This window comes from Bos taurus, chromosome X (genome assembly GCF_002263795.3).
Source record: "Bos taurus isolate L1 Dominette 01449 registration number 42190680 breed Hereford chromosome X, ARS-UCD2.0, whole genome shotgun sequence".
Taxonomy (NCBI): Eukaryota; Metazoa; Chordata; class Mammalia; order Artiodactyla; family Bovidae; genus Bos; species Bos taurus.
In genome coordinates, this window is record NC_037357.1 from 5,340,777 (window position 1) to 5,361,658 (window position 20,882).

Genomic DNA, 20,882 nt, shown 5'->3' on the forward strand with positions numbered 1-20,882 from the left:
TCTTCCGAGATTCTATACATATGCATTAATATACGATATTTGTTTTTTTCTTTCTGAATTACTTCACTCTGTATAATAGGCTCTAGGTTGATCCACCTCATTAGAACTGACTCACATGCATTCCTTTTTATGGCTGAGTAGTACTTTTGCCTGGAAAATCCCGTGGATGGAGGAGCCTGGTGGGTTGCAGTCCATGGGGTCGCTAGAGTCGGACACGACTGGGCGACGTCACTTTCACTTTTCACTTTCATACATTGGAGAAGGAAATGGCAACCCACTCCAGTGTTCTTGCCTGGAAAATCCCAGGGATGGGGAGCCTGGTGGGCTGCCGTCTCTGGGGTCACACAGAGTCGGACACGACTGAAGCGACTTAGCAGCAGCAGCAGCAGCAGTAATTCTATTGCATATATGTACCATGGCTTCTTCACCCATTCATCTGTTGATGGACATCTAGATTGCTTCCATGTCCTAGCTTTTGTAAATAGTGCTGCAATGAACATTGGGTTATATGTGTCTTTTTCAATTTTGCTATCTTCAAGATATATCCTTAGTAGTGGGATTGATGGGTCATATGGTAATTTTATTCCTAGTGTTTTAAGGAATCTCCATACTGTCTGCCATAGTGTCTGCATCAGTTTACATTCTCACCAACAGTACAAGAGGGTTTCCTTTTCTCTACACTTTCTCCAGCATTTATTGTTTGTGGATTTTTTTTTTTTTTTGATGATGGCCATTCTGATCAGTGTGAGGTGATATCTGATTGTAATTTTGATTCACATTTTTCTAATAATAAGCAATGTTGAGAATCTTTTCGCGTGTTTATTAGCCATCTGTAAATCTTCTTTGGGGAAATATCTGTTTAGATCTTTTGCCCACTTTTTGATTGGGTTGTTTGTTTTTCTGGTATTGAGTCGTATGAGCTGCTTGTATATTTTGGAAATTAATCCTTTGTCAGTTGTTTCATTTGCCATTATTATCTACCATTCTGAGGGTTGTCTTGTTTATAGTTTCCTTGTTTATATCTTCCTTTGCTGTGCAAAAGCTTTTAAGTTTAATTAGGTCCCACTTGTTTATTTTTGTTTTTATTTCCATTCTCTGGAGGTGGGTAATAGAGGAACTTGCTGTGATTTATGTCATAGTGGTCTGCCTATGTTTCCCTCTAAGAGTTTTATAGTTTCTGGTCTTATATTTAGGTTTTTAATCAGTTTTGAGTTTATCTTTGTGTATGGTGTTAGAAAGTGTTCTAATTTCATTCTTTTACATGTAGCTGTCCAGTTCTCCCAGCACCAATTATTGAAGAGACAATCTTTTCCCCATTGTATATTCTTGCCTTCTTTGTCAAAGATAAGGTGCCCATAGGTGCGTGAGTTTATCTCTGGGCTTTCTATCTTGTTCCATTGGTCTATATATCTGTTTTTTGCCAGTACCATACTGTCTTGATGACTGTAACTTTGTAGTATAGTCTGAAGTCATGAAGGTTGATTCCTCCAGCTCCATTCTTTTTTCTCAAAATTGCTTTGGCTATTCATATCGTTTCCATACAAACTGTGAAATTTTTTGTTCTAGATCTGTGAAAAATGCCATTGGTAATTTGATAGGGATAGCATTGAATCTGTAGATTGCATTTGGTAGGATAATAATTTTCACAATATTGATTCTTTCAGCCAAGGGGCATGTAATATATCTCCATCTGTTTATGTCATCTTTGATTTCTTCCCTCTAAGATCAGGAATAAGACAAGAGTGCCCACTCTTACCACTGTTATTCAACATAGTTTTGAAAGTCCTAGTGACAGCAATCAGAGAAGAAAAAGAAATAAAATGAATCCAGATTGGAAAAGAAGATGTCAAACTCTGTTTGTAGATGACATGGTACTATACATAGAAAACCCTAAAGATACTATCACAAAATTACTAGAGCTAATCAGTGAATTTAGTAAGGCCACAGGATATAAAATCAATATGCAGAAATCACTTGCATTCCTATGCACTAATAATGAAAAATCAGAAAGAGAATTTAAGGAATCAATCCCATTTACCATTGCAACAGAAAGAATAAAATACCTAGGAATAAACCTACCTAAGGAGACAAAGGAGCTATATACAGAAAATTATAAGACACTGATGAAAGAAATCAAATCTCAGATTTAAAGGCTCATATCATAGGTCAGGTCCACTCAGATAATCTCCTCATTTTAGGATCAACTGATTTGGAACTGTAATTATATCTTCAAAATCTCTTTAAGCAGCATCTAGGTTTGTGTGTGAGCAACTGAGAGAAGATATATGCACACCAGAGGGTCATCTCAAAATTCTGCCTGGTATACTGCCTTATGCTTTATATGGGAAGTCTTGTCTTCACAGTTCAGTTCAGTTCATTCGCTCAGTTGTGTCCAACTCTTTGTGACCCCATGAACTGCAGCGCACCAGGCCTCCCTGTCCATCACCAACTCCCGGAGTTCACTCAAACTCAGGTCCATCGAGTCAGTGATGCCATCCAGACATCTCATCCTCTGTCTTCCCCTTCTCCTCCTGCCCCCAATCCCTCCCAGCATCAGGGTCTTTTCCAATGAGTCAACTCTTCGCATGAGGTAGCCAAAGTATTGGAGTTTCAGCTTTAGCATCAGTCCTTCCAAAGAAATCCCAGGGCTGATCTCCTTCAGAATGGATTGGTTGGATCTCCTTGCAGTCCAAGGGACTCTCAAGAGTCTTCTCCAACACCACAGTTCAAAAGCATCAATTCTTTGGCACTCAGCTTTCTTCATAGTCCAACTTTCACATCCATACATGACCAGTGGAAAAACCATAGCCTTGACTAGACGGACCTTTTTGTCTTCACATATATTATTAAATGGGCAGCATGGTATTATGACCACTTAAATACATATGAGGAACTTGGAGCAATAGAAAACAGTTGATAATAGAGAAGGAATTAAAACCCCCTTTCATTCAATGCTTTGTCTTTTAATGCCATACCCATCTTTGTTTTAAAAAATTTATAATCCAATTTGGATATAATAGAAATGAAGAGCAATCACAATCTAATGTAAGTAGATTTGCTCCAATGTAATGAGACTTACATTGTATTCAATGTATTCTAACCCATTTGTATAAATGTTTACATTAAGGAAGGATTAATCATATTGTAATACTGGCTTATAGCAGAGCCCTTAAAATTGTACCCATTATCACTCCTACATGCTTAGTGAATAATGATGATAACTAGTATTTAGTAATGTTTTACCATGTTTCATCCATGTTTTATTTATTTTTTTGTGCCCGCTATCAAAGAAAATTTTATTTACTGTAATAAAAGCTTGTAAGCATGAAAATGATTTAAGAAAGTCACTAAAATTAGAGTTAAAATTGACTTTCACCTATAAAAATTTTCATATTTGCTGGATTTTCAGGAGCATCCTTTTGTGAAAAGGGAGATGTCCCTATAGGAGATGTAGGTGTTGGGGTATGTGTGTATGTCTGTGATTATATGTACAAAAAAATGGAACAGTTTCTGATCTGTATGCAAATGTAGACCATATCTATGGTATTTCTTTGTAGTTGCACTGGCAAACTGGAAGTCATATTGACAGAGTGGAACCAGGGACAGAGAAGCTATGGAGCAGGATGTGTGTGTGAGCCTGTGTGTGTCAGAGCCACACAGAAAATGTCTAAAAATAGTGAGAATAAAAACTGCAGAGTGAGAGAGCAAAATGGAGAGAGCACTTGAGTTTCTGGTTGCACTGGGTGCTAATTCCCCTTTGCTTAACTCTGATGGGAAAGCTAGTTTTTTCATACCTAGCCCACCTTCCGCCTCTGCTTCTAGCCCTGACAGCTCAGTCATGTGAGGGAGAGTAGCTTGAGAGGGAAGTATTTCTATGCTTCTGAGAATTCTGTTTACCTGTTTCCTCTCTCTCAGACAGGCCATATCTGGTTCCCCACTATGAACAGAGTTGTTGGCTGTAAGGGAACATATTTTAGTTTCCTGTGTTTCCCTCAAAAAGTAGTAACATGTACTGATTAAGGTTTTTTTAAAAAGTAATTTTTATTGGAGTATAGTTGCTTTACAACATTGTGTTCATTTCTACTATACAGCAAAGTGAATCAGCTACGTGTGTGTGTGTGTGTGTCCCCTCATTTTTTGGATTTCTTTCCCATTTAGGTCACCACAGAGTATTGAGTAGAGTTCCCTAAGCTACAAGTAGGTTCTCATTAGTTATCTATTTTACACATAATAGTATATACATGTCAATCACAACCTCCCAGATCATCCCATTCCCCTTCTCCTCCTTGGTGTCCATACATTTGTTCTCCACGTCTGTGTCTGCATTTCTGTTTTGCAAATAAAATCATCTATCTATGAGTTTTTCTTTTTGTCACTAATAGCAATTTGATCATGGGTGGTTGGGAAGAAGGCTTTGTGTTTGGGGTAACTGAAATGTATCTGGGGGAACATTTTCAAGGAATTTAGTGAAAAGGAGGAGAAAGGACTGAAGGATCTCTGAGAAAAGCAGAGAATGTCAGAATTACTGATGTCTGTTTTGTTACTGGGGCTAAAAGATCTGGCTATCTGCCCTACCAAGGCAGAAATGTGGGCTTTGGAGATGATATCAAGAGTGGGATTCCACCCCTGAGAAGGAATTGGGTGCTGGGTAATCTCTTAAGATGTTAACTTTAGAGGTAGAAATTACTTCTTTATATTATTTGATAAAAAGACAGTAGTTTTAACACACTGATTTTTTTATTTTGACACATATCAGTTGGCCAGGCCAGAAATCTACCATGCTACTAATTCACAGCATTTTCTTCCTGAGACCAAATAGACTGGAAAATAAAATCTTCTTCCTTTTTATATACAAATACACAGAAAACCCCCCAAACCCTCACATACACAAACACAATTTTAGACAAGTCCAATAATATCTCTTCTTTTGGTCTTGGCATTAGAGACTGAGTGGTTAAATATGTCAATTTTGGAGTTGGATAGAACTGAATTTTATTTCTGTTCCATAAACGAACAGCTAAGTCATCACTGGCAAATCATTTTGCCTTTCTGGCCTCAGTCTTTTCAACCATGAAATGGGGGGATAATAATAATACTTGTCTTACAAGATTATAGGGAAGGGAAGCCTCGTGCTCTGTCATGTCCAACTCTTTGCGACCCCATGGACTGTAACCTGCCAGGCTCCTCTGTCCATGTGATTTCCCAGGCAGGAATACTGGAGTGGGTTGCCATTCCCTTCTCCAGGGGATCTTCCCAACCTAGGGACTGAATCTGCGTCTCCTGCATTGGCATAAAGATTCTTTCTCACTGAGCCACCTGGGAAGCCCCCTGAACATAATAAAGTGTTCAATAAATGTCACCTGTTCTTCCTATTATAAACAACCAGTTAAGGAATGTGATGTGTATTGCTACTGTAAAACCAAGAAGACCCCTTTGCTTTCAAGAGTCTCGCGGCCTCTGCCTTTCCTTATTAAATGCTTTGCCAGTGAAAAGGGAGAATGTCTTTTCACATCTAATGTTCCAAGCAGCCTCACTGAGTTCTACAGGACACTGAGCAAGTTAGGGAAATGATATAGAGCATGCAGGTCTGTGTGCTTGGATCTTGCATCTTGGACTGAGAAAAGGCTGTTATTTCCACCAAGGAAGCAGTATCACAAAATGGGTATGATTAGGGGAAAAAAATCCCAGCAGTTTGGGCCATACAAAAGAGCATTTGTTTTCAACTGGATTAAGGGAGGATATTGAAGATAGATATTTAACAAGGAACATAGTGAAAATGGTTGTGTGTGTGCACTAAGTTTCTTCAGTCGTGTCCAACTCTTTGTGATGCTATGGACTGTAGCCCACCAGGCTCTTTTTTCCATGGGATTCCCCAGGTAAGAATACTGGAGTGGGTTGCCATTTCCTACTCCAGGGGATCTTCTTGATCCAAGGATTGAACCTGCATCTCTTATGTCTCCTGCACTGGTAGGTGGGTTCTTTACCACTGGCACCACCTGGGAAGCCCCTGCAAATAGTCATGGACCTTTGTAAATGGTTATAATAGTAGTAGTGAACTCTTATGAAGGTTGTTGTGAGGATTAAATGAGATAATACATGTAAAATGCTTAGCATAGTATCTGGCACACAAGCAAATGCTCAATAGCTATTAGCTATAATAATTACAAGCTCTGTTTCTACTTCTTGGGGATTCTGACTCAGATTTGAAGGAGGGACCTAGGGATATGAGAACCCCATGAACAATATGAAAAGGCAAAAAGATACGACACTGAAAGATGAACTCCTCAGGTCGGTAGGTTCCTAATATGCTACTGGAGAAGAGTGGAGAAATAAATCCAGAAAGAATGAAGAGGCTGAGCCAAAGCGAAAACAACACCCAGCTTTGGATATGACTGTTGACAGAAGTCCAAAGCTGTAAAGAATGATACTGCATAGGAACCTGGAATGTTAGGTTCATGAATCAAGGTCAACTGGAAGTGGTGAAACAGGAGATGGTAAGAGTGAACATCGACATTTTAGGAATCAGCCAACTAAAATGGACTGAAATGGATGAATTTAACTCAGATGACCATTATACCTGCCACTGTGGGGAAGAATCCCTTAGAAGAAATGGAGTAGCCCTTATAGTCAACAAAAGAGTCTGAAATGCAGTACTTGGGTGCAATCTTAAAAATGATAGAATGATCTCTGTTTGCAAGGCAAACTATTCAATATCACAGTAATCCAAGTCTATGCCCCCACCAGTAATTCTGAAGAAGCTGAAGTTTAATGGTTCTATGAAGACCTACAAGACCTTCTAGAACTAACACCCAAAAAAGATGTCCTTTTCATTATAGGGGACTGGGATGCAAAAGAGATATCAAGAGATACCTGTAGTAACAGGCAAGTTTGGCCTTGGAATATGAAATGAAGCAGGGCAAAGGCTAACAGAATTTTGTCGAGAATGTGCTGGTCATAGCAAACACCTTCTTCTAACAACACAAGAGATGACTCTATACGTGGACGTCACCAAATGATTAATACCAAAACCAGATTGATTATATTCTTTGCAGCCGAAGATGGAGAAGCTCTATACAGTCAGCAAAAACAAGACTAGGAGCTGACTGTGGCTCAGATCATGAACTTCTGATTGCCAAATTCAGACTTAAATTGAAGAAAGTAGGGAAAACCACTAGACCATTCAGGTATGACCTAAATGAAATTCCTTAACGATTATACAGTGGAAGTGACAAATAGATTCAAGGGATTAGATTTGATAGACAGAGTGCCTGAAGAACTACAGATGGAGCTTTGTGATATTGTACAGGATGTGGTGATCAAGACCATTCCCAAGAAAAAGAAATGCAAAAAGGCAAAATGGTTGTCTGAGGAGGCCTTTCTCTTCTCCAGCTGAGAAAAGAAGAGAAGTGAAAGGCAAAGGAGAAAAGGAAAGGTATACATATCTGAATGCAGAGTTCCAAAGAATAGCTAGGAGAGATAAGAAAGCCTTCCTCAGTGATCAATGCAAAGAAATAGAGGAAAACAATAGAATGGGAAAGACTAGAGATCTCTTCAAGAAAAATTAGAGATACCAAAGGAACATTTCACACAAAGATGGACACAATAAAGGACAGAAATGGTATGAACCTAATAGAAGCAGAAGATATTAAGAAGAGGTGATAAGAATACACAGAAGTACTATACAAAGAATATCTTCATGACCCAGATAACCACAATGGTGTGATCACTCACCTAGAACCTGACATCCTGGAATGTGAAGTCAAGTGGGCCTTAGGAAGCATCACTATGAACAAAGCTAGTGGAGTTGATAGAATTGCAGCTGAGCTATTTTAAATTCTAAAAGATGATGCTGTGAAATTGCTGCAGGGAGTGGAAGCTCATTGAGAATCCAATTCAGATGGATTAGCTTTGGTACCCTGGATTTGGAGCATGGATGCAGGAGAAGGGTAGAAGGGGTAGCCTGGTACTTAGGACTTCTCTGGCCAGCTGTGTGGAGGTTTGCCCAGTTCTCAATTCATTCCACTCCTTTCTTCTGCTCTAACATCAGATGACCAAGCATGCCTTCTAATACTCAAGGAATTAATGGCAAATAGTGTTCTACAATTTTTCATCACCACCAACGTGCTCGTAAGACTAGAAAGACAGTGGTCCAATTTGAAGCAAAGTAAAGGCAATAGAGACTACTGTAGAAAGCAAATGAGGCTTCAGTGAAACAGGTCTCATTATTATCATTTGTTAATTTCAGATCAATAGACCCAACATGGAAGTGTGGGATGATGGATCAGAGCCATGTTTTCCCTTGCTTTACCCATTGAGTCAAGTCCCAAGAAGGACCACCTCTTGCCAAAGCCTCCTCCTTTCATCCTAGTTCTCAGAAAAGCAGGTTTAACCACAGAGTCACCATTCACAGAGGAAGAAACTGAGGCTTAGAGAGGTCAGAGTATTTTCCCCATGTCTTGCCCAGTGGTGGAAATATTCAAACCCATGTAATCTGACTCCAGAGTCCCAGTCCCAACTATTAAGGTTAAACTGCCTCTACATGTTTTTTTTTTTTTGCCAAAAGCTCTATAAGAACTTCTGATTTCATGCCTAGTTAAGAACTCCTGATTTGTTTCTTGAATCTTTAAAAATTATTTGAAGTATTTTAGGCAAAAAAGTAATACATAAATATAGTAACAAGTTCAAATTATACAAAAGATCATACAGTGAAAAGTGAGTCTTCGTCTCCTACCTACCCTAGTTCCACAGTTCTCAATCCTCCCCTCTCTAGCTGCTGCTGCTGCTAAATTGCTTCAGTCGTGTCCGACTCTGTGTGACCCCATAGATGGCAGCCCACCAGGCTCCCCCGTCCCTGAGATTCTCCAGGCAAGAACACTGGAGTGGGTTGCCATTTCCTTCTCCAATGCATGAAAGTGAAAAGTGAAAGTGAAGCCGCTCAGTCATGTCCGACTCCTAGCGACCCCATGGACTGCAGCCCACCAGGCCCCTCCATCCATGGGATTTTCCAGGCAAGAGTACTGGAGTGGGTTGCCATTGCCTTCTCCATCCCCTCTCTAGAGGCAAATGTTATTTTTTTTGCATTCCCTTCCAGAAATAATCTTAGCTATAATGCTCCATATATACCCTTCAAAGATAAGTGGAAGCATGTGATACATACTGATGCCTCCAGTCTAACTGAGAAATCCTGCCTTGGCAAATAACACCATCATCAAGATCCAAACACAGGTGAGGACGGGATGGATGTGATATTTTATATACCCATGAAAGACCTGGTGATGTAAAGAATTCATCCTGTAGTTTCAAGCAGTTAGTCTGGATAGGAAGTGACTCCATCTGGAAATGTCTTCTTGGAGGGACTAATGCTCACTTGGGTACAGGCTGAACAGCTCTGCTCCCTGAGACATAGGAATCTCCTACGTCTTATAGAGGGTTGTATCCTGCTTGGTATCTGATGAGCTTAGTTCCTTGCGTATATACACTGGCTTTTCAGTCAATGATGGCTGTAGTTATGCTTGCAAAATTTGCTTTGTTTGCTTAAAAAAATCCTTGTAATGGAGTGTGGGTTACTCCCATGATATATCCCTTTGTTCTCCATTTTTGCTTTTCAGTACCAAGGTGCTCTGTACTCTTAGTGTGTATAAATTTTTGAATTATGCTGAAAATCTAGTTTCCTACAAACTGGCAAAGATTGCTGGTATGCTCCAGAATGGTACAAAATAGAAATCCTGATTAGTATTTTTACTTTCAGAAAAGAATTAACAAAATATCACCTAGTACCTGCGGACCACAGGAACACAAACAAAATATCATCTATTTATTAAAAAAATATGTTTTGCTCTAAGCTATAAAGAATTGGTGTTAAATTTCTAAACAAAAACTATCAGTTTGGGAGGGGAAAAGTTTATGACAAGGATTATGGGTGTGGGAGGTAAAGGTAGGGTATATATATATATGGTGGTGGTGGTTTAGTTGCTAATTTGTGTCTGACTCTTTGCAACCTCATGGATTATAGCCCACCAGGCTCCTCTGTCCGTGGGATTTTCCAGGCAAGAATTCTGGAGTGAGTTGCCATTTCTCTGTCCAAGGGATCTTCCCCACCCAGGGGTTGAACCTGGGTCTCCTGCATTGCAGGCGGATTGTTTACTAACTGAGCTACCAGGGAAGCCCAGAGTATATAGTCAAAAGTAAGGTGTTGAACAAAACTAAAACATGAACATGAAACTGGAACAAATCACACTAATTTGCTAAATATTGGGGTGGGGGCAACTAGATATAGCTGCGACTGCTGCAGAAAGAGAGATTTTTGGAGTTTAACAGACTTGGATCCCAATACAACTTTACTCTTTAAGGACCCAGTGTAAGCTCTCTCTGAGCCACAGTTTCCTCATCTGTAAAACGGGTATGATCATGATTAGAATCTTATTGTTTATTTTTTAATATATTTTAAAATTGAAGTATAGTTGATTTACAATGTTGTGTTAGTTTCAGGTATACAGCAAAGTGACTCAGTTATACATATGTGTGTGTGTGTGTGTGTGTGTGTGTGTGTGTTACTCAGTCGTGTCTGACTCTTTGCAACCCAATGTTTTGTAGCCCGCCAAGCCCCTCTGTTCATGGAGTTCTCCAGGCAAGAATACTGGAGTGGGTTGCCATTTCCTTCTCCAGAGGATCTTCCTGACCCAGGAATCAAACTTGGATCTCCCGCATTGCAGGCAGATTCTTTATCATCTGAGCCACCAGGGAAGCTCTCTCTCTCTCTCCCCTCCTGCCACACACGCTTGTTTTCAGATTCTTTTCCGTTATAGGTTATTACAGGGTTTTGTATACAGTTCCCTGTGAAAATCTTATTATGAAATGAACTCAAGCAAGCTACACATTCATCAAAAAACAAACACCCTCCCCAATCCTTTTATTATCATTGAGGGAAACAAAACCTCCCAAGAACCTAGTAATATCTTTCCTTATTAATTGTTCCCTTAATAGCCTATAGTTATTTTCACAGTTCACTCTGAATCTTAATTTTATATACCAAAGCATTTTAAGAGTTTCTCTTTGACTCTTGTGTTTATTACCTTTCTCAGTGTGGAAGGCAACATCTAAGGTGGCTCTCAGTGACCCCCAGCTCCTGGTATTCACACCCTTGTGTAATCCTCTTTGAGCTGATCAGTGACTTACTTCTAAGGAATAGAATACAGCCAAATGGTGTGGTATCACTTCTGTGACTAGGTTGCAAGACTGTGACTTCCATCTTGCTAGCTGTCTCTCTCTCTTGCTGGCTTTGCCAAAACAAGATGCCATGTTGGAGAGGTCTGTTTGGCAAGGAACCAAGCATGGCTTCCAGCCAATAGCAAGTGAGGAAACTCCTGCTGACAGCCTGTGAAGACCTGAGTCCTGCCAACAAGCACATGAATGAGCTTGGAAGCGGATCCTCCCTCAGTCAAGCCTTGAGATGCTACCCCAGCCCTGGCCAATATCTTGATTATAGCCTGTAAGAAACACTAGAGCAGAAGACCCTGTTTAGCCATGCTTGGATTCTTGACCCACAAAAACAGTGAGATAATAAATGTGTTATTCTAAGCTGCTAAATTTTAGGGTAACTTGTTATGCCTAGAATGGACTTTCTAGTACCATTTCCTAGAAGTCAAAAGAATGATCCATGCTGAACTTTCAGTAGAAAAATATGACAACAAATCAGTTATTGAACATTTCCTATGTGCTGGGTATAGTATTTTTGTTTACTTTAAAAAATTTATTTATTTTAAATTATTTTTGGCTGTCCTGGGTCTTTATTGCTGTGTGCGGGCTTTCTCTATTTGTGGTGAGTGGGGGCTACTCTCTAGTTGCGATGCGTGGGCTTCTCATCGCAGAGCATGGGCTCTAGGTGCTCGTAGGCTCAGTAGTTGTCCCCATGGGCTTAGTTGCTCCGTGGCATGTTGGATCCTCCCTGTCCAGGGATCGAATCAGTGTCCCCTGCACTGCAAGGTGAATTTTCAACCACTGGGCCACCAGGGAAGCCATGGGTATAGTATTAACTGCTTTATTATTAAATTTATTGACTTAATTCTCATGACAACTCTCTGAGGTAGCATTATGATCTCTATTTTACAGATTAGGAAACTGGGTCTCAGAGAGCTGAATTAACTTATCCAGTGTGAAATAAACAGTGGCTTGTATAAACTTCAAAACACGTGTTCTTAATCAGATAAATAGGGTTGTTGTTGTTCAGTCGCTAAGTTGTGTCCAACTCTTTGTGACTCCATGCACTGCAGCACACCAAGCTTCCCTGTCCTTCACTGTCGCCCGGAATCTGCTCAAACTCATGTCCACTGAGTCAGTGATGCCATACAACCATCTCATCCTCTGTTGTCCCCTTCTTCTCTTCCCATCTCCTCCTGGAGGAGGGAATGGCAAATCACTTCAGTATTCTTGCCGTGAGAACCCCATGAACAATAGAAAGAGGCAAAATAGAGTTGGCTTCATCACAATATGATAACTCAAGATGTACTTTGTCCTTAGCTCTATGCTTGGCACATAGGAGGTGCTCAGTATATATGAGCTATGATTATTGTACCTTGAACTCACAGCAAAGAGCCTCTGTGTCAGTCCCCATTGAAAAACAAGCTCCTTACACCCTGCTGGGGTACATGGTCTTCCCCAGAGTGGCCACAGTGGTCCACACATCCTGAACAAGGTCCTGCTTCACCAAGTGACCTTAATAACTCATCCTAATATGTCCTCTTGAGAGTTCCATCCAGCATGTGGCAATGTGCTGGACTCATTTTCATTCTGCTTGGGTGCTACCATTGAGCACTGGAGGCTCTTGATCTGTTCACATGGATTACTCATGGCCATATACAGATGCGGGGCTATTTAGAATAGTGATTGAATTTGAGGCATCAGTTGCTTTCCAATGATCTGTTGCAGCTGAAATTAAATACTCCTTTCTTTTACACCTTTATAAGGCTTGGTTAACTCCTATTTACAGATGGAACTTTACAGCTAGGATATTTTATAGAGCACTTACCCTATTGATAACAGAAACACCTTACAATTGTGTCAGCTTGACTGTTTATAAAACACTTTCATATGCATCTCATTTGATTCTGCGGCACTTCATCTATGCCTTATGAGATGAATTGCTTTCTACCTTGTATTATAGCCATCTATATACATGAGGCAGGATGGTCTGGTGGAAGAATCCCAGTTCCACCATGTACTAGATGTGTGGCTTGAATAAGTTTATGATCTTCCCTGAGCTTCTGTTATACTCATTTATAAAATGGGCTTAATCATGCTCATCTTATAGGGCTATTGTGGGGAATGAGATCACATGTAAACTGCAGGACAAATAATAAGAACTCAACTAATATTTTCTCAAAAATATTGTTAGTTTGCATGCTGATACCTAGCAAAATCTGTGACTGTTCTTTACATCTCCAACAGGCCTGGTGCTGTGTCTTCTATCTTTTGGAAAGAAGCTCAGTATGTATTTCTTGAATGGGCAAGCCTGGGGATAGTCAGGAAAGTTACTATTATTGTAGTAGGTGGAGGTTCAGCAGCCTGCCCAGGACTCACATGACTGATAACGGATAGAACTGGAATTTGAACTCTGGTCCTCTTCTGCCTAGTCCAATCCTGTGGTCTTTGGGTTGGTTTGAAAGAAAGATGTACTGGGAATAAAATCTCTTGTAGAAGCGAAACTACAGAAAGCCTAGGCTGGATTTCTCCACCAGGATTCAGATCTCTTTGGACATGCTGTAAAGAGCCTCCATCCCGTGCCTCCATGGGTTACCAGGGAGACTTCTGAGAGTTGTGTTCACACGCTAGGTGCAATAAGAGTGCCTTAGTTGTTAGAGGCCGTGGGAAAATCTGAGTATAATCTCTTGTCTGCCACTCAGATTTACCCATTGGTCTAGTTCCCTAAGGATTTGTATCTAAATAGACACAGAGGGTTAAGGGATTGTGAAAATAAAAACAAGATTATTGTTGTTTAGTTGCTAAGTGGTGTCCGACTCTTTGTGACCCCATGGATTGTAGCTTGCCAGGTTCCTCTGTACGTGGAATTTCCCAGGAAAGAATCCTGGAGTGGGTTGCCATTTCCTTCTCCAGGGGAATCTTCCCAATCCAAGGATCAAGCCTGTCTCCTGCATTGCAGGTGCATTCTTTACTGCTGAGCCATCTGCGAAGCCCCCAAAGAAGATAAAAGCAGGAAAAAATTAAGCAGTTTCTCTAAAGAGCTCTGTGAGACATTGGAAGGGAGATGAGGCAGCACAGCTTCTATGGTGACCTGATTGAGCATTGGCTCAGAACATAGCCAACTCTGGCACATGGGGTCTCCAGGGAACAGAACTCAGCTTTAGCACTTAGAGGGCTGTGGTACATCAGTGACACCAGGGGCAGCACAGAGGACCATTTTGTTTTAGGAGTAGTGCAGGGTAGGGACTTCCCTGGTGATCCAGAGGTTAAGACTCTGCACTTCAATACAGGAGGCCCCGGTTCAATACCTGGTCAGGGAACTATTAATAAGATTCCACATTCAATGTAGTGCAGCAAAAAAAAAAAAAAAAAAAAGAGTAGTGCAAGGCAGCATCAGTGGCTTAATGTAGCTCTGGAAGCTTTGGGAACAGGGGTAAGTGGTATCCTTGGTACAAGCATTAATGCCCTTATCATTCATGGTGAGCACTGCTAGCAGTGATGAAGTGCCTAGGATGTGGCTTCTGTAGGTGGTGAAGGTCTAAGAAGTCCATAACGCTGAGAAGGCTTCTTTATGAATAGACCTGAGACAACCACTGAGAAATAGTGGCGGTATCATAACAATGGGTTTATGTGAAAATCAGAGAAATGTTGTTTATGACAATCGTTTGTTTTTTTACCCGTAGCTTGATATGATTTGGGGAATTTCAGATTAGCAACCTGACACCAAAAGTCAGATTGATAACAGTTTACCCTGTAATCTGGAGCCCATTCTACTTCTGTTCCCCTGTGTGAGGTGCTAATTTTCAAAGGTAGAATCCTCCCTCCTTCTGCTCCCATTCCCAAAAAGCTCATTACTCCATGCCATCAGGCAGAATTCCTGGGAGCACAGACATTTGAAAGAGAGGTTACTGAACGTGACTCTACATCTCCATCTGGCTATTTGGATGAAGGTGGTAAGCACTCTGGAGCTTCTAGGTGAGGGGCTGTGGGAGGCAGGGGCAGTGAGGGGGAAGCCGCCCATCATTACCAGTGTGCATGGAGATGGCAAACCACATGTCCTGGAGTGGGTGGCATAGCTCTGCTTCCCTCTTACAAAGTGCTGGCTGTGCAAAGGGCTGAGATGGTGGCATCATGCCTTTGCTGTCAGTGACACAAGTTGTATCTGGTACTGTAAGTAAAACAAGCTTCTTTCCTTCAAGATCATCTGTCTGTCTTGCCCTTCAAGGTTAACGAAAGATGTGGTAAAGGCGTTAGGTACATGTCAAGAATGACACCACCACCAGCAACAAGAGTAAATGCTTATATATGTTCTACAGTACACACACACACATGTACACACACACACGCACACACACACACACACTTTCCCCACCATTGGTCCATCTACTTTCTCACAATGGCTTAAAGATTGAATTAGAGTTATCTTCCTGACCAAACAAGGTTTCCCCAAAATGTAGTTCTAAGACCAGTTGTGCCAGGCAAATTTAGTAGGTGGTAGACAAAAAGCGGAGAAGGCAATGGCACCCACTCCAGTCCTCTTGCCTGGAAAATCCATGGACAGAGGAGCCTGGAAGGCTGCAGTCCATGGGGTCGCTAAAAGTCAGACACGACTGAGCAACTTCACTTTCACGTTTCACTTTCATGCATTGGAGAAGGAAATGGCAACCCACTCCAGTGTTCTTGCCTGGAGAATCCCAGGGATGGGGGAGCCTGGTGGGCTGCCGTCTATGGGATCGCACAGTCGGACACGACTGAAGCGACTTAGCAGCAGCAGCAGCAGACAAAAAAGGGTTCCCTGACTGAGTAAGTTTGGGAGACATTGCATTGTACAATGGATTTGACAATACAGTTGGGTTATACAGTCACTCTACTGTAGGACTTCCTGGGGGGCTAATGTGTGTAGAGAAGAGGAGGGGAAAATAAAAGTGAAATAGGAGGAATTTCTCAAAGAGAGGCAGCAAGCATGGTGTTATGCATGGGCGGCTCTGGCAACAGACTTTCTGGGTTCAGAACCCAGCTAGTATCTGTCACTTTCTACTTAGGGGAACTTGGAAAAGTTTATATCACTAAAGCTATGACAAACCTTGACAGCATATTAAAAAGTAGAGACATCACTTTGCTGACAAAGGTCCGTATAGTCAAAGCTATGGTTTTTCCAGTTGTCATGTATGGATATGAGGGTTGGACCATAAAGAAGGCTGAGCACAGAATTGATGCTTTTGAACTCTGGTGCTGGAGAAGACTCTTGAGAGTCCCTTAGACTGCAAGATCAAATCAGTAAAGGAAATCGATCCTGACTATTCATTAGAAAGACTGACACTGAAGCTGAAGCTCCAATACTTTTGCCACCTGATGTGAAGAGCTGACCCATTGGAAAACACCCTGATGTTGGGAAATATTGAGGGCAGGAGGAGAAGGGGGTGACAGAGAATGAGATGGTTGCATGGTATCACTGACTCAACGGACATGAGTTTGAGCAAACTCTGGGAGATGGTGAAGGACAGGGAAGCCTGGTGTGCTACAGTCCATGGGGTCACAAAGAATCAGACATAACTTAGTAACTGAACAACAACAACAATTCTTTCTTAAAGTCTTTATTGAATTTTGTTGCAGTATTGCTTCTGTTTCAATTTTTGTTGTTTTTTGGCCACGAGACCTGTGGGATCTTAGCTCCCCGACCATGGATCAAACCTGCACCCCCTGCATTGGAAGGCAAAGTCTTAACCGCTGGACCACTAGGGAAGTCCCTTTTTTTTCTTTTTAAAGAGACACCCACCGTTTGAAAAATCTAAAAATAAAAAAAATAGAGATACTCACTTGCTGGCCTCAAGATGGTTGTGTGTACATTTTTGGAGGAAGGAGGATGGACTCAATGAGTGGTTTTGTCAATTATCTAATGACTTGAATGCCTTTGATTTCTGCATCAGAAATGGATCTACTGTTACTGAATTGTGTCTTGGAATTTTGCTAGGAGTAAGGAGTGATACCAAAGCATTCAAGATTAATCCAAGCCTGCAATCAAACTGATCATGTTCTCATACTCCAGTTTCATCAGAAAACATCAAATGGCAGGAAATCAAGCTGCATCCTGACTGGGCAGAGTGTTCTTTGTGAGCTGATGATCTACACCTGCAACCGACTTTTAGCGACAGGTGGTATCATATAGAGCAGTACTTCTCAAGCTATCACGTATATCAGAATCACCTGTGTGGCTTGTTAACATCCAGGGGGCTGGGCCCCTACCCCAGGTTTTGTTTCACTAGGTCTGGTCGGGGGCAGGTGTGGAGAGACAAGACTGAGGACCACACTGAAAACTACTGATACAGAGGTTAAGGGAATGGACACTGCAGTTGGAACGACCTGGGTTTAATTTCTAGTCCCACCACTTAAAAGATATGGAATCTCAATTAAGTTACTTGTGTGCCTCAGCTTACCCTTCTGTAGAGTGGGGATCATAGAAACTACCTCATGGGGTTGTTGTGAGGATTAGTGAGTTAATATACAAAAAGCCCTTAGAATAGTGCTTACTGTATTAACGTTAGTTGTTACTATTGTTATTAAGAGGTTAGACCACCAAGTTGGGACAGGATCCATAGAATGGGAAAGGAGCATTGATATAGCAAGCTGTATCACTGCTTTTTAATTTGCCATTTTAAAGGGATATTAATGGTAGGATTTTACATCTTGGTTTTCTAGAGATGGAGCTGCTTTGGGGCAGAGAGATCTGAACCCTGAGGGTTGACCTCCTCCCCTTTGTCTGGTTGACTGGTCTCTTACTTCCAGTCTCATCCCCACCACAGGCTTCACTTTCTAGCAAAGCGGTAACAGTGCAAGTTTGGCCGCAGGCCTCAAAGGCAAACACTCCACACCTCTTTGGGAATCTCATGGAATATCTTTATTCCAGACAACATTTATGAAGTGCTCACTGGTGTGCAAACCTTCATGGTTTGATCTCTCTTTCTTAGAGTTCCAGCTAATGATCCTGTTTAAAAACACAAGTTTCTGTTTAAAATTCTGAAGCCTTTGGTAAGTTGCTTATAAAGGAAAGAAATGTATACGTTTCTAATCCATTAACCCTACCCTCAAGTGTGCCTGCTTGTCCTGAGGTTCCCAATATACCTCTAGTTCAGATGATAATTAGGAAGCTTGCTAGCATCATCAGAATGCAGCTGCTTGGGGGAAAGTGCCTAAATCTGGCCATAATGTAACCAACTCTCAAGTTCTTTGGGTGACAGTCCAGGGTGTTTGTAAAACCAGCCCCTGCACTTCATTGTGGTGGCTGATTCTGGTAGGCTGGAGGGGAAGGTTAATAATGCCCAGTGGGTCCATTAGCTTTAACCGAGTCTTCCTCAGTGGACTACAATGCAGTGCGGTTATCATCCACAGTGGCTTTCCTCTTTGCTCATTAGTTAATGTCAGGGCTTTAATGGTGCAGAGCAAAAGGAAGGGTGTGTATATTTGTGTGTCCCCATTTGCCTTTTCCCTCATCAGCTGAGCATAATTTCTTTCTTTATACAAAGGAAATGATGCCTTAATGATGAGTCCTGGCCTAGAAATTGGAAAACTTTGATTCTAGAACTAGCATCCCTTCTGACTTGCTCTATTACCTTGGATTATTAGATTTTCTGGGCCTTTGTGTCCTTTCTTGCAAAATCAGATGATCCTGACTCCCTCATCTCAGAGTTGTTGAATAGCTAACAAGATAACTGGTAATGCCTTGGAAACTGATTAGTGCTTTATGGATGTGAGAGAGAATTATGATACCCAGCAAATTCAGATTAGAGATCCTGTGCTTTTTTCACACACTTGCCAAGTCTTATTTAATGAAAATAACAACCCTTATAACTTTTAAAAACTAAATATATAAGTTGAATAAATATCTTTTAAAAAAGAATAATTAAATTATAATTTGATATTTTCCGAAAAGAAAAAGAAGAAGCATCTTTCACAATAAAAAGCATGGAGGTGATTTACCAACTTGGTGAATCATTTTCTGGAAAAAAAAAAAAAAAAAAAATCCAGAATCAACCACTAGATGTCAGTGTTGGACAAGCACAGAGAGATTGGCAGCGCCTCCCGCATTAGCGTCTGGCTCCATTTCAGCTATCAAGTTTCTCTGCAAAGGAGAGGGAGTTTGTGTAACTGAAGCAAAGATTTTGCTTTCTCACTTCTCGCCCCGTCTTGCGGAAAACAGCCTGATGCTCTGGGTAAGTCGCCCGTTATCTGTTATCTTCACTTTCAGTGATTCCCTTTATAGATCTGCAGTCTGCTGAGAAGTTTAAAACACAAATTTAAACATGTGCTTAGCTCCCCCAAGGCCACATACTTGTTTTTCTTCACAAAGGTTTGCTTTTCTTTTCCAGATCAGCCTTCCTGGCCTACCTTTGTGTAAAATTAATCAAATCTAACAAGGAAATACTGCTCTTGTGGACCCAGGTTCCAAAAACCCTTGAATGAGGGTCTTTATTTATTTTTTGCTACAGTGACACTTGCTCTGATTTCAGATCATTTTCTAAAAATGGCAGCTACTTGGTGTGTCATTTTTAAAAGAAAACGTGGTCACATTATAGCTGTGCTAAACAGCCTCTTTCAGTCCTCTTTCATTTTACACTTTTACTGGGAGGTTTGAAAAGAGGCAATGTAATTAGGTTCCAGTTGTCTCTGTTGAGCTCAGAGATGCTCACCTTTCCTTGGGGGAAGATGAATTCCTGTTATGTTGGTTTCTTATCACAACTTGGATTATGGAGGAAATCTGTGGCGAATTCAGACTAAAGCTAGTGATAAAATCAACTCAGCTCTTTGAAAAGGCCACCTGCTCTGGGGTTTTGGAATTCAGATTTTCGGGGCTACCCCTCTTGAACAATTTTCAAGGGTAGAGTTTCAGTTTCTTGCCCTTTATAGAAGGCCAGCTCAGACACATTTAGAAAACGTTTTGTGGAGTAATTTGGAATTGACACATCCCTTCATTGGTTTACCTTAATCCCTTTTGCCCTCCAGTTGGCCAACAGGAAGAAATGGTTTAGTGACACAAAGTCAAACGTGGCTTTCGTGTGTGGCCACACTTCCTGGAGACCAGTGGAGGGGGCTGGAGGTGACAGCGCCTCGTGGTGTGGAACAGGGCCCTGCTGCAGCACCCTGCGTGGCTGCTGGCCAGGAACTGGCCGTGTCCTGGGGAATGAGTCATCAGGCACAAGCAGCTTGCTCTTGGAGGCAGGCCCAGCGTTGGTTTCAAGGTCCTCTTGGATCTGCTGCCTCTCAGCTTCCACTTCACTGCGTCTCAGCCTCCCTGGGTCTCCTCAGCAGTGTTCAGAATCTTGGAGGAAGAAAAGCCCCCTTACCCTCTGCCCTATTCCATCACTTTGCCACTTCCCTACTTATGCCTGAGACCTTGCCCCTCCCCAGCTTCTAAAGGATCTTTTCCCAAACTCATCCGCTTCTGGTCTGGCACTTTCAACCTTGTCTCCTGCCGGCTGCTTCCCCGGTGCCTTCCTGCCAACGAGGGAGCTGAGAGCAATAGTTTTGGGGTCAGACATAGCTCAGCTACTCGCTACTTGTCTGACATGAGGGCAGTTCCTTTATTTCTCTGAGCTTCTGTTTCTTAATAACAGAACTTACCTTGCTGTGTTTTGTGAGGATTAAATGAGGTAAACTCTGTAAGGAAAGCAACTAGCACTTTGTTGGAGTTA